This window comes from Mauremys mutica, chromosome 21, assembly GCF_020497125.1.
Source record: "Mauremys mutica isolate MM-2020 ecotype Southern chromosome 21, ASM2049712v1, whole genome shotgun sequence".
Taxonomy (NCBI): Eukaryota; Metazoa; Chordata; order Testudines; family Geoemydidae; genus Mauremys; species Mauremys mutica.
In genome coordinates, this window is record NC_059092.1 from 1,371,048 (window position 1) to 1,383,380 (window position 12,333).

Sequence of the window (12,333 nt, forward strand, 5' to 3'; positions counted from 1 at the left end):
GCCAATCCAACCTGTACTCTGAGAATGGAGATGAGTTTTTTCAACATTTTTAGTGATGGATGTGAAACATATTTAAGGTAATGCGGTTGAACACACACATAACTAATTGGATTTTAAGTCAACAATTCTGTTGATGGACAAAAAATTGAATCCAGCTCACTCACTCTGGGCAGTACTGGCTCTTCAATGATTTCAGGAATAAAGAGCAGTAAAACTATTTCTTGTCTGAAGTAAATAGGTATAATGGAATACAGATATGGAGCATATCTGTAATACAGTGACACCTTTGCAGGTTCACTTTTCAGATTTGAAAATGCTGTAATGGTTTTAGCATCTTTGGTGGTTCTCATGATAGTCTGCATTTTCAGCAACAGATTTCAGCAATAGTCATAGGCCAAATGGACAAAAGCAGTGAGTTTGGAGGGCCAAGTTTGGAAGAGCTCAAACAGCTCACTTCAACCCTAATTTTAATTATAAACTTTTATAGGTATCAACAAACCTCAGAGAGGACTTAAGTACATTTCAGTGTTCATTTAGCAGCTTCAGCTGTGTGCAATTAAAACTTCAGCATTAAATGTTGGAGAATAAAATAATGAGACACTTAAAAAAATAATCTGTGCTTCAGTGGACCATGCTTAGTAGAGATTTCATATGATAATTTATAAGACAGAAACGAATTCCTACTAAAAGCCATTGCTAGTATCCAGAGTTAATGCAAATTGCTTTAAATGTCAGCATCTTTTGAAAAAAGAAAAAACAAAAACAAAAAAGTACTGTGGCTTTAGGATACTGATGCCTCTAGTACTGATAATTCTGAACTCTGTCAGATCAGAATATCACAATTGCACCAATGCATCACTAGATTAAACAGATAACTGTTTAAATAGCTGGCCTTTATATCTGGGATGAGAAACCAAAACCTTAATCATATCCCAACTTACTAACTACTTGTTTTTATATTACCGCAGAAGTGAAAGGAAAAAAAACTCCAGAATAAATGAAATATTAAAAATGGTATAATTTTTTATTATTTTATGTTCATTAAAATAATATTTTAAATGTTCTCACAATGGCATTTTAAACTATTAAAATGTGAGTAGGATAGAAAGAAAACAGCAGACAAAATGCAGAGAAATTCCTACTGATACTGATAACTACTGAGGAAATGCAAGTTAACATTTAAGAAGTGCAAAAACAACAAATAATAAGTAAGTTTTAAGTTTTCTAAGGACATGGGTAGAAAAAGTAATGCACTATACAAAAAACATGCACACTGTTAAACTTAAAGAAAAAGAAAATGAGATTTTTACACTTTATTTTTACAACTGAAATGAATTTTAATACAAAAATGAACCCAGCATTATATAACTTTATAGATAAAATGAACATTTATATATTTGGGGAAGTCAAAGAAAGTTACAATTTAAGATGATGAAATGTTACAGCTTGCACACAAAAATTAAAAAATGAAATTAAATTAAAAATGAAATGGTTACCAAGGTAATGCAGGTCAAGGGATCAAAGGTGAAGGGTCACACATTATTAAAAAGAAATCCAAAAGGACGTCTGCATCAAGATCTCTGCAAAACAAAGGAGCTACAGTAAGTAAAACTAATACCTTTCATGGAATCAAATCAAAGTTATTGAAAATAGCCTCTTTCCAAACTGAATACAGTAAACCATGTGATGTTTGAATGTGTAGTAACCTTTACGTTGCTATTAAGCTCAATTTTTACTCTAATGCCACTGCCTTTTTTCCCTGCCTAAAGTGGCTTATATACAAATCTTTCCATTCAAAGAAATATTTAAGAAGGTTTTTCTCCTAAACTTACAAAATGTTCTTATTAAAAGTCAGGAAAACTAAAGCAACACAGGTAGGCCAATTTATAATCCCACTGTTTAATCTATGACACAAAGTCAAAGAACGTAGCAATTATAATCATACTCATAACAATGTTGATCAGGGAACCCATTATTTAAAAACAGATAACTGTCAAATGGGTTTTGATACAAGTATGTTTAAAATCCATTTTCAGTGTAAAAATTATTCCCTTATTTTTAGAGTTTTCTCTGTTCAGCATAAATACAGAAATAATGTAGTTATTGACACAAATACAAGAAATACTAAAATCATAATGTATCAGTTAACACTACAATAAAATAGTCCTTTAAATGTGATTTGCAACACAAAATCCTTTCCCACTAGAATTTCAATTACATGGAAGCTATAAAGAACCTTTGGTATGCACTCTCAAGCAACAAGCAGTAACTTAGTCAATTCTCTTACTGAAATTATGCAGAAATGATAAGTTTACAACATGCCTTAAAAGCAAAACAGCAACTTTACAGGATTATATTCATGTTTTTCTTCCACTATATTTTTTTCATTTCCTACAATAAGAAGTTTCAAGAGGTTTTCACTTCTTTGAGATAAATAATTTTAAATTTGGAACAAATCTAGGTCAAGAAATCCAACCAAAATTTACATATAATTTTAGCTAAAACAAGCTAGGGACAACTGACCACTAATGATACAAAACAATTCAGTTTAAAGTTAATGTTCTACAGCAATTATTTAATTCTCTCTTTAATTGTGCCACAAAAATGTGTTATTAAACATGAGTTCTCTTACCATAGTGAAAAATCAGCTGGAGAAAGTGTCAAATTCTAGATTACTATCATACTGTTCACATTAGTACCAACTGGCTAAATCTGGTGCTAAAGTACCGGTAATCCCTAACTCATTGGGTTATAACTAAATAGTTTCAAATAAACTCCTTCATGATCAAAATTTAACCACCTCTCTTCCAATTTTCCATGTTAAAGTTAATTCTATATAAACCCTCTGTTTCAATTCACATTTGATTTTCTCTTGTTAAAATATAATCCTGAACTATTTGTACATTAAAACAGATCAAGGCCAAAATGTATCTTATGAGAAGGGCACAAAAGGAGATCCTGCTAGCTTAAAGCAACCAATGAAGAAAAACTCTATGACAGTAAAACTGATGCTTTCCTCAAACTAGGCTTTAATAAAGTAACTTGCCGTTTCATGCATTGGAAACAAATCGGTTGGTAGCTTAAGGCTCCATTTCTGAGAAACAAGAGGTGGATTTTTTTTTATTTTTGTTTTTGCATAGCTCTTGAAATGGGAATGTAAACCACTATTTCATTTCTACTGGAATGCTCATCTCATACTGAATCTATCATATATGTATTCACTACTACAAGGCATACAAGCAATTTTAAACGTTATAGAAAGAATCAATACCCCATCACAATGCCAGTATAAGCCATATAATCCTTTAGAGGCAATGTTATTTATTGCGTTCTAGTCTTTGCAGTGAGGTAAAAACCCAGGTAAGTAGCATAAGCATGATAAAATTCCTGACTCATCTCAGTAGATGTGCTATCATTGTGAGAAAAAAAATGAACACTTCAGATGAAGTACTATGATTAAATGTATTTGGATATGTAACATTCCCCAGTTGCTCACAGATTCCAAACAAAAAGTATAAATTAAATTTATATGATAAAATTTTAAGAAGGGGGGCAGTTAACATCACAATGAACAGTCTGCTATGGATATTTTTGTGAAGCAATGTATACACAATTTAAAATGATAATTGGTATATTTGTTATTTGATTCACTTGCCATTTAACAAGAAATCGTTGATTAATCAGCATTTATTTTAAACTGAAAGATTTTAAGCCAATCCATCTTCTTGAGAATGAAATGAAGTTCTGAAGCAGTAAGCAAGAAACAAGTATTTCACTTGAAAATAGTTTAGCAGTTACAAACGGATAGACTTGACCTCCATAAAAGCTACCCTCTAAGCAGTGGTTCTCAACCAGGAGTATGCATACCTTTGTGGGTATGCAGAGGTCCTCCAGGGGGGACATCAACTCATCTAGATATTTGACAAGCTTTACAATAGGCTACATAGAAAGCACTAGTGAAGTTAGTACATTATACGGTAAAAATGAGAACGTAAGACATTTCTTAGTAATAGTGTACAATGACACTTTCATATTTTTATGTCTGATTTTGTAAGCAAGTGGGTTTTGAGTGAGGTGAAGCTTGGGGTACACAAGACAAATCAGACTCCTAAGGTACAGCAGTCTGGAACGGTTGAGAACCACTACTCTAAATCAGTAGTTTTCAATCTTTTTCCATTTGTGGATCTCTAAAAAATTTCAAATGGAGGTGTGGACCCCTTTGGAAATCTTATACATCGTCTATGGACCCCCAAGTGTCCGTGGACCACAGGTTGAAAACCACTGCTCTAAACTAATTTAGATGGCACTATTTCTTAATGAGATAAGTGCAATAAGTTTTCAAAGGTGCAAAATATATTCGGGTAGCTATGAGTTAGTGTAAATTTTAAGGATAATTTTTCACTGAACTTCCAGGTTCAGATACTGATTATTCAAATTCAAATATGTCAGTTTCTAATATGGATCAGAAATTCCAAAATCCACCCCTTTACATCCTACAATTTCTATATACGTATAACGTTCATCAAAATAGTTTGCCCATTCAATATGAATAGAACTTTAAGTGCCTAGGTCACTTTTGAAAATAGAACATAGGCCGCTTGAAAATGTTACCTACATCATAGCAAGGATTGAAAAAAATCTACTCAAAGTGGAATCTAAAAAACAAAACAAAACCTTTCTTTAGGGCATACTGAAGTTGGGAAGCTAAGCCATCAATTTCTGGGCAGAGTGAAATTAACAAAAGGTCTGTTTCACAGATGCTATTCACTACTGGAGTTAATCAATGTTTTTGAAGGAAAACTTATTTTTAAAAAAAAGATTGTTTTTGAGAAAAGGCTTATTTGGTGAAAAAAATCTTTTAAACTAAAACACTGTTGGGCTTTTTTGGTTTTCCTCATTTCCTTTTTCAGTGACAAAAATGGAAAAAACAGAAAACGAGAAGCGGAAATGCTGAACCAAGATACTGAAAACCAAAAATGGTTAAAAAAACACTCCAACATTTTCAAAATAAGTTATTTTAGAAAAGTTTGAAGCAAAATGTTTTTGAATTTAAAAAATCGTTAGGCAATGTTTAGTTTGTTTTTCAACAACTATTCTCAACTTTGTATGCATCAGTGAAATTGACAAGACGCACTTAAATTTAAAAAATATGCTTGATAACACTATCAGCTTTGGTGGGGGAAAAGTGCTTCAAATGTCCTTTGTACCTGTGTCTGGATAGCAGGAATCTGTGATCAAAACCCCAAGTAGGGTCCAGTGATGATGCCCAGTTGGGAATCCCAGCATCTTCCCCACTCCAGAGAGCCAGGACAGGACATCAGGCTCGTCATGATGGTGTTGCCTGTCAATCTCACTAGTGACCCTTTTTCTCTCTCTCCTGAGCACGATCATGCTCCATATCAGGCCATGGCTGACAGGCATATTTCTCTACCTAGCAGGTGTCCAGTTACATTTTCAAGTCCTGTCTTTTAGTAATACAACAAGATAGTGCCTCCAAAACCAGCTGACCAATCACATCTGTTTCTCACGTGCATGGCCAAAGACGACAGCTGATATGGCAATTCTGCTTCATCCCAATACCCAGTCCACCACTTTTTTATATTAAAAAGAGAAAAAAGAGAAAAAGGGAAAGAGGCTGAAATGCCTCGAAAGGCACTGATTTTACCTACATGGTCATAAGCAGTAGTCACAAGGCCAGATCAAACTATTCCTTTCAAACTATAACCGGTAGGCTTAGCCTGAACTTGCTTTTATATCCTGTAATTAGAAAATTCAACATAAACACTCCATACAGTAAGATTCTAAAATCAATCATTCCCCACAAGAAAATGTACATGCACATCAACTTGAAGAACTTGCATGTAGGCATTCCTTAGGCATTTTTAACTGATTTAAATTTTATAAATGTATTTCTAATACACACACACACGTACATTTTTGGAAATAACATGAAAATGTCACCAAAAATTGTTTCCTAGCCAGCAGCAGTTTACTTGTATAAAAATAGCTGATAGGACTAGACAGCAGAGTGAATTAATGCCCTAGCTTTTCCCTTCTGAAAGATGCTAGTTTCAACTCATGGTTTGACTCAAAGATTCAAATTACGCTTGTAGTCATGTTTTGTCAGCTTTTAGTTGAATGAGACAGAGGGGAGGTGGCTGTTACCCAAATAATGATTAATTATCTCAAGATATAATGTTGCCATACAGAAAAACTAGGTTTGAAAGCAGCTTGAGAAGTCTTGGGTTAATAGAGAGGAGAAATCTTTCAAGGCAGCACACTCCATCCTGAGTTCTGCTATTAGAAAGAGTGTGATATTACCTCACCTATCTTGTCTATCTTAGCAATATTAGTTGGACATTTATTTTGATTTGTATACTTATTCCATAAAAAGAAGGATCTGGGCGCTCCCTGACACATTTAAAACATACGGTTAATTATACATATAGATTACACTAAGAACCCCCTTCCTCTCATACCTAACATTTAACCCAGCAGCTGAAAACGTATTTTAGATCTTTACGATCTCCCACCAGTCCTCACAATCCCTCACAGATAAGGGAAGACAGAAGGGACTTTCCAGATGCCCTGAAAGTCAAACTGGAAGTGGGGAGGGAGAGGGAGAGAGAAATAAGTGAGTTTCAAAGTGAGGGCTTCTCCCAGAGAATGCCCTGCCAGCTGGCCCCTCTTATAGAAGTGGAGATCCAGCTCAGGAACTGCTGCTGATCATAGTAATCTGTTCACAAAGCGTTAAGAGGAGAAGACTTATTTTGGTTCACTTCTTCATGTCTGATAAGAGAATACAATTACATGATGTATCAGACTACTGGCATGCAGAACTCTATAATGGTTAGTGTAAGGGGAAGCCTGAATGGAGAAGCCTGAGCCTCAGCCAAAGAGAAAGCTCTCGGCAATGAGCACATTTAAAAAAAAAAAAAAAAAGACTTACTGAAAAAGCCAAACCACATTTCTTATTTGGCCCACACAGCTGACAAATGAAGTTAAAGAAAATTCAAAGTGATTTTTGAGTTAGCACAGAAGTATTTGAAAATTTTAACTAGAAAAAAAAATAGCTTCAGAAAAAACTGCCCTTTCATTAGCCTATTCTGTTCTTCATAAAATATAACATTTTCAGGCTTCATTCCGCTTCACCAATATACCACTACTCCCAAAATATACCAGCAAAAGAGAACACAATCAAAGAAAAAAGTATTTAATATTTCAGTATTTTTAATGTGTAAACCCATTCTTTGAAGTATGTGAAAACTGCTAGCGTGCATTAATTTAATTTGAATATTACAATAAGTATCTTGCTGATCCACAGGGACAAAAGTGGTAATAAATACTATTACATCATATACTTGGGCCTCTGACATGCACAGCACTCAACACAGCATTAATGTGCAATGTGAGTTGTACTTTGCACTGCATTTTACAAGGAAAATGTTTTCCAACAAAGTCAATTTACAAAGTCAATTTAAATCTCTTTTTGCAAGGGACTAGCATATATAAGCGCAGATGAATTGGTTCACTTACAAAATGTAATATCCTCAGTTTTTATTAATTTGACAAGTGATCAAAATCCTGTCTTTTCAATCTCACACACAGTGACTATTTTACAAGGAAAATATCAAGGGGAAAAAACAAGTACTTGGAAAAATGAAACAACTAAAGTTGAAAAAAGGCATTAAAAAAGGTATGTAATTACAGCCCTGTTTAGGCAGATCTTTTGATGGGATGGATTGCACCCTCAGCAAGTTTGTGGATGACACTAAGCTGGGGAGAGAGGTAGATACCCTGTAGAGTAAGGATAGGGTCCAGAGTGACCTAGGCAAACTGGATGATTGGGCTAAAAGAAATCTGATGAGATTCAGCAAGGACAAGTGCAGAATACTGAACTTAAGACAGAAGAATCCCATGCACTGCTACAGGCGGGGGGGCCGACTGGCTAAGCAGCAGTTCTGCAGAAAAGAATCTGGGGATTACAGTGGACGAGAAGCTGGATATGAGTCAGCAGTGTGCCCTTGCTACCAAGAAGGCTAATGGCATATTGGGCTGCATTAGTAGGAGCACTGCCAGAAGATAGAGGAAAGTGATTATTCCCCTCTCTTCGGCACTGGTGAGGCCACATCTGGAGTATTGTGTCCAGTTTTGGACCCCCCCCACTACAGGAATGATGTGGACAAATTGGAGAGAGTCCAGCAGAGGGCAAAGAAAATGATTAGGGGGCTGGGGCACATGACCTATGAAGAGAGGCTAGGGGAACTGGGCTTATTTAGTCTGCAGAAGAGAAGAGTGAGGGGGGATTTGATAGCAGTCTTCAACTACCTGAAGGCAGGTTCCAAAGAGGATGGAGCTCGGTTGTTCTCAGTGGTGGCAGATGACAGAACAAGGAGCAATGTCTCAAATTGCAGTGGAGGAGGTCTAGGTTGGATATTAGGAAAAAACATTTCACTAGGAGGATGGTGAATCACTGGAATGGGTTACCTAGGGAAGTGGTAGAATCTCCATCCTTAGAGGTTTTTAAGGCCTGGTTTGACAAAGCCCTGTCTGGGATGATTTAGTTGGGATTGGTCCTGCTTTGAGCACGGGGTTGGACTAGATGACCTCCTGAGGTCTCTTCCAACCCTCATCTTCTATGATTCTACATTCTATGAGTCTATGATAGGGATTGAAAGTTTTTGGGGACATGTGGGAGAAGGAAAGAAAATGTAGAGGAGTAGGTAGAGAACAATTTAGTAAATAAAAGATACGGGTGGACAGGCAACAGGTGGAAAAAGTAAAGAGACATGGAAAACCAAGAAAAGAATCAGGCAAGGGGCTGAGCCAACATCTTTTCTAGGAGCTCCAGCTCCACAGGTCTTTGTGAGAAAAAGGATTCCCTCCTCAATACCCTTTATTTCTATAGTTGGGTGAATTCTTTAATACCAAGTGATTTAGCTATCTATTCTATGATGTTACTCTTAAATTTTATTTTCCATCTTTGAATTTTCACCGTGTGGCCAATCTTACCTCTCTACTACTGCCTTCTATCTCCGTCTGGAATTCTCATCCTCCTAAAACTGAACAATTGAGCACAGCTACTATTAAAAGTATAGAAGAGAAATCCCAACTGTAGCCTACATTCATAAACCCATTTAGGGACAGCTTACTTTAATAATGGTATATAGCTTTTAATGGTACCCTGAGTCCTCCCCACAAAACTGTACTGACAAAAACATTACTAGAGCCAGAAAGTAATACTAGAGAAGACAGGCATGTTCAGAATTGTTTTATTAAACAAATACCCTCACATTCAAATGACCTCTTCATTGTACTCTATAAAATAATGAAAATAAGGAATGGCACTCCCCTGATTAGCAAACACAAAATTTACACTTGTTTTCTGAGCAATTAGTTGATAACTATAATTTTATCCATCCCAAATTATGTTTAACTTTCAATTCAGAACTCACATCATGTCAGACCAGGGTGTTCCTTTGCAATATGCACCAAAGAGACCAAACCTGTGGAGCAGTAGAGCTTACCTTTAAAAACTGCATTCTTACTTTACAACTGATGACCTTGTTATAAAACGCATCTAATTCCATTTCTGTATATGCTTTTCATGACATCAATATAACACTAGATAAATATTTTTCTATGACTAGATTAAGATTCTGAATCTATGGGCACACTGCTTCAGTCACTACTGAGCATTCATATTTAACCAAGTATGTACAAGTCTCACTATAAAACCAACTCAGGGGAAAAACAGCTGAACAGGAGGATCTGTAGTTGCATAACTTTTCGTGAAATCCAATTATAGATAACTATTCTATATGTACATACAAATGAATAAGGACAAAGTTTATATACCTTCTTCTGTTGTGCAGATTAACTATTTTACATACGACAAAAATACCACTGAAAATGTGATTTATTTATTTTTTAAATCGAGGTAAGACTCCTTTACAAACTAAACAAAAATTTGAATTTGTACTTGTAAATTATGTTTCTATATTTTTGGTGCATCAATCTGTGCACACAGGACCTCCACAATTTCTTTTTCTCTGCAATTTAATTGACACTTCTGCCTATCAGGTGATGAAATCAAGCAACCCAACTAGTATATTATATTATCTGGTATATCTGGCTACTTGTATGATTATATCACATTCAAATATTGCTTGAAAGTTAATTTAATCCATATGCTCTATATACAGATTTTATAACTCGTATATACTGCTAATGCAAGAGGATTTACTAAAGATATTTCATTTAATTAGGAATGTTTCACAAATGGTTTAGGGTCATTCTACAGTTGTTGGGACTGCTGGCTCAGCCAGTCAGTTTATGAATCAAAGACTGACATGCATGACCTCAGTGCACAAGGTATTCTGCTCTGCCCACTGGAATAATCTCATTCATACCGATTTCCTACATTCCTTGTTTCCTCGGGTAAGACACTATCTTGGTCCTGTCTCCTCCTTAGGATATCTCAAGCTAAGAGGCTCCAAAAGGGTGTAATTCATCCTCAGAGACTCAAGACTAATAGCAACTTCCTGCCTTTCTGTCTGCAGAGGAAACGCTTGCCAAGGTTTGGTCAGATGCCTTCACTTATGTGGCTAATCCGTGCAGTCCCAGATGAGGATGTAATCTAGCAATAGATACATATGCCTGCGCTGGATGCTTGGGAGTACAATTATGGCTATGCGTATCTTTTGTAAATACCTTTGAGGGAGGAGGATTACCAAACCAAAGAGCAGACACTTAAATTGGTAGCACTTGGAATTTCAGAAAAATCTCAGGAAATTTTTGAGCCACATAAAGATGAGAACATGTGAAGATGCTGTCTTAGGGTCTACAAACATCAGATAAAGTTCACGCTAGCCCCCCAACTGGTCGCTATCCAGGTGGTTTCCATTCTGTATTTTCACGCTCTGGCAGATGTGCTTTGGTATTTCAGAGCCAGGATACCCAAATTTTTCTGCCCCATTTTTGAGTAACACAAAGAAAACAATGAATTCTCTGGAATCTCTCGTGGTAGGGGACAAGCTCTATTTACTGAAACTGTAATAGTAAACAGCTGATCTCTATTTAAGAGGCGCTCATATGGGGACTGCTTGAAGAACTTCACTGTGAGATGTGTCCTTCAGAGATCTTTGTGGATTCTAGAGTATGTCCTTTTATGATTTTTAGGACTTGCTTGTCTGTGTAGCAAGAAGAGGGATAATCTATCATTGCGATTAATCGCATTTTTAATCGCACTGTTAAACAATAGACTACCAATTGAAATGTATTAAATATTTTGATGTTTGTCTACATTTTCAAATATATTTATTTCAATTACAATACAGAATACGAAGTGCACACTGCTCACTTTATATTATTTTTATTACAAATATTTGAACTGTAAACATGATAAAAGAAATAGTATTTTTCAGTTCACCTCATACAAGTACTGTAGTGCAATCTCTATCATGAAAGTGCAACTTACAAATGTAGGGTTCTTTATTACATAACTGCACTCAAAAAACAAAACTATGTAAAACTTTAGAGTCTACAAGTCCACTCAGTCTTACTTCTTGTTCAGCCAATCACTAAGACAAACTTGTTTGTTTACATTTATGGGAGATAATGCTGCCCACCTTTTATTTACAATGTCACCAGAAAGTGAGAACAGGCGTTCGCATGGCACTTTTGTAGCCAGCATTGCTAGGTATTTATGTGCCAGATATGCTAAACATTTTATGCCCCTTCATGCTTCAGCTGCCATTCCAGAGGACATGCTTCCATGCTGGTAACATTCGTTAAAAAAAATAATGCATTCATTGCATTTCTGACTGAACTCCTTGGGGGAGAATTGTATGTCTCATGCTCTGTTTTACTGCATTCTGCCATATATTCCAGTAGTTTCAGATGACAACTCAGCACATGTTGTTCATTTTAAAAACACTTTCGCTGCAGATTTGACAAAATGCAAAGAAGGTACTAACGTGAGATTTCTAAAGATAGCTACAGCACTCGACCCAAGGTTTAAGAATCTGAAGTGCCTTCCAAAACCTGAGAGGTATGAGGTGTGGAGCATGCTTTCAGAAGTCTTAAAAGAGAAACACTCCGATAAAGAAGCTACAGAACCCAAACCACCCAAAAAGAAAATCAGCCTTCTGCTGGTGGAATCTGACTCAGATTATGAAAATGAACATGCGCCGGTCCGTTATCGAGCAGAACCCATCATCAGCATGGACACACGTTCTCTATAATGGCGGATGAAGCATGAAGAGACGTATGAATCTTTAGCGTATGGCATCTTGTGATGCCAGCTGCAACACTGTCATGTGAACACCTGTT

General features: G+C 36.0%; 1 long non-coding RNA gene across 1 annotated transcript; it reads right to left on the reverse strand.

Annotated features, from left to right (window-relative positions):
- Positions 1-1,003: 1,003 nt before the first annotated feature.
- Positions 1,004-9,064, reverse strand: LOC123354462. The gene is made up of 3 exons (XR_006574761.1): positions 9,013-9,064; positions 5,670-5,757; positions 1,004-1,580 (listed from the first exon to the last, which is right to left on the reverse strand). It is a non-coding gene; the product is annotated as an uncharacterized LOC123354462 (long non-coding RNA).
- Between the last annotated feature and the right edge of the window lie 3,269 nt (positions 9,065-12,333).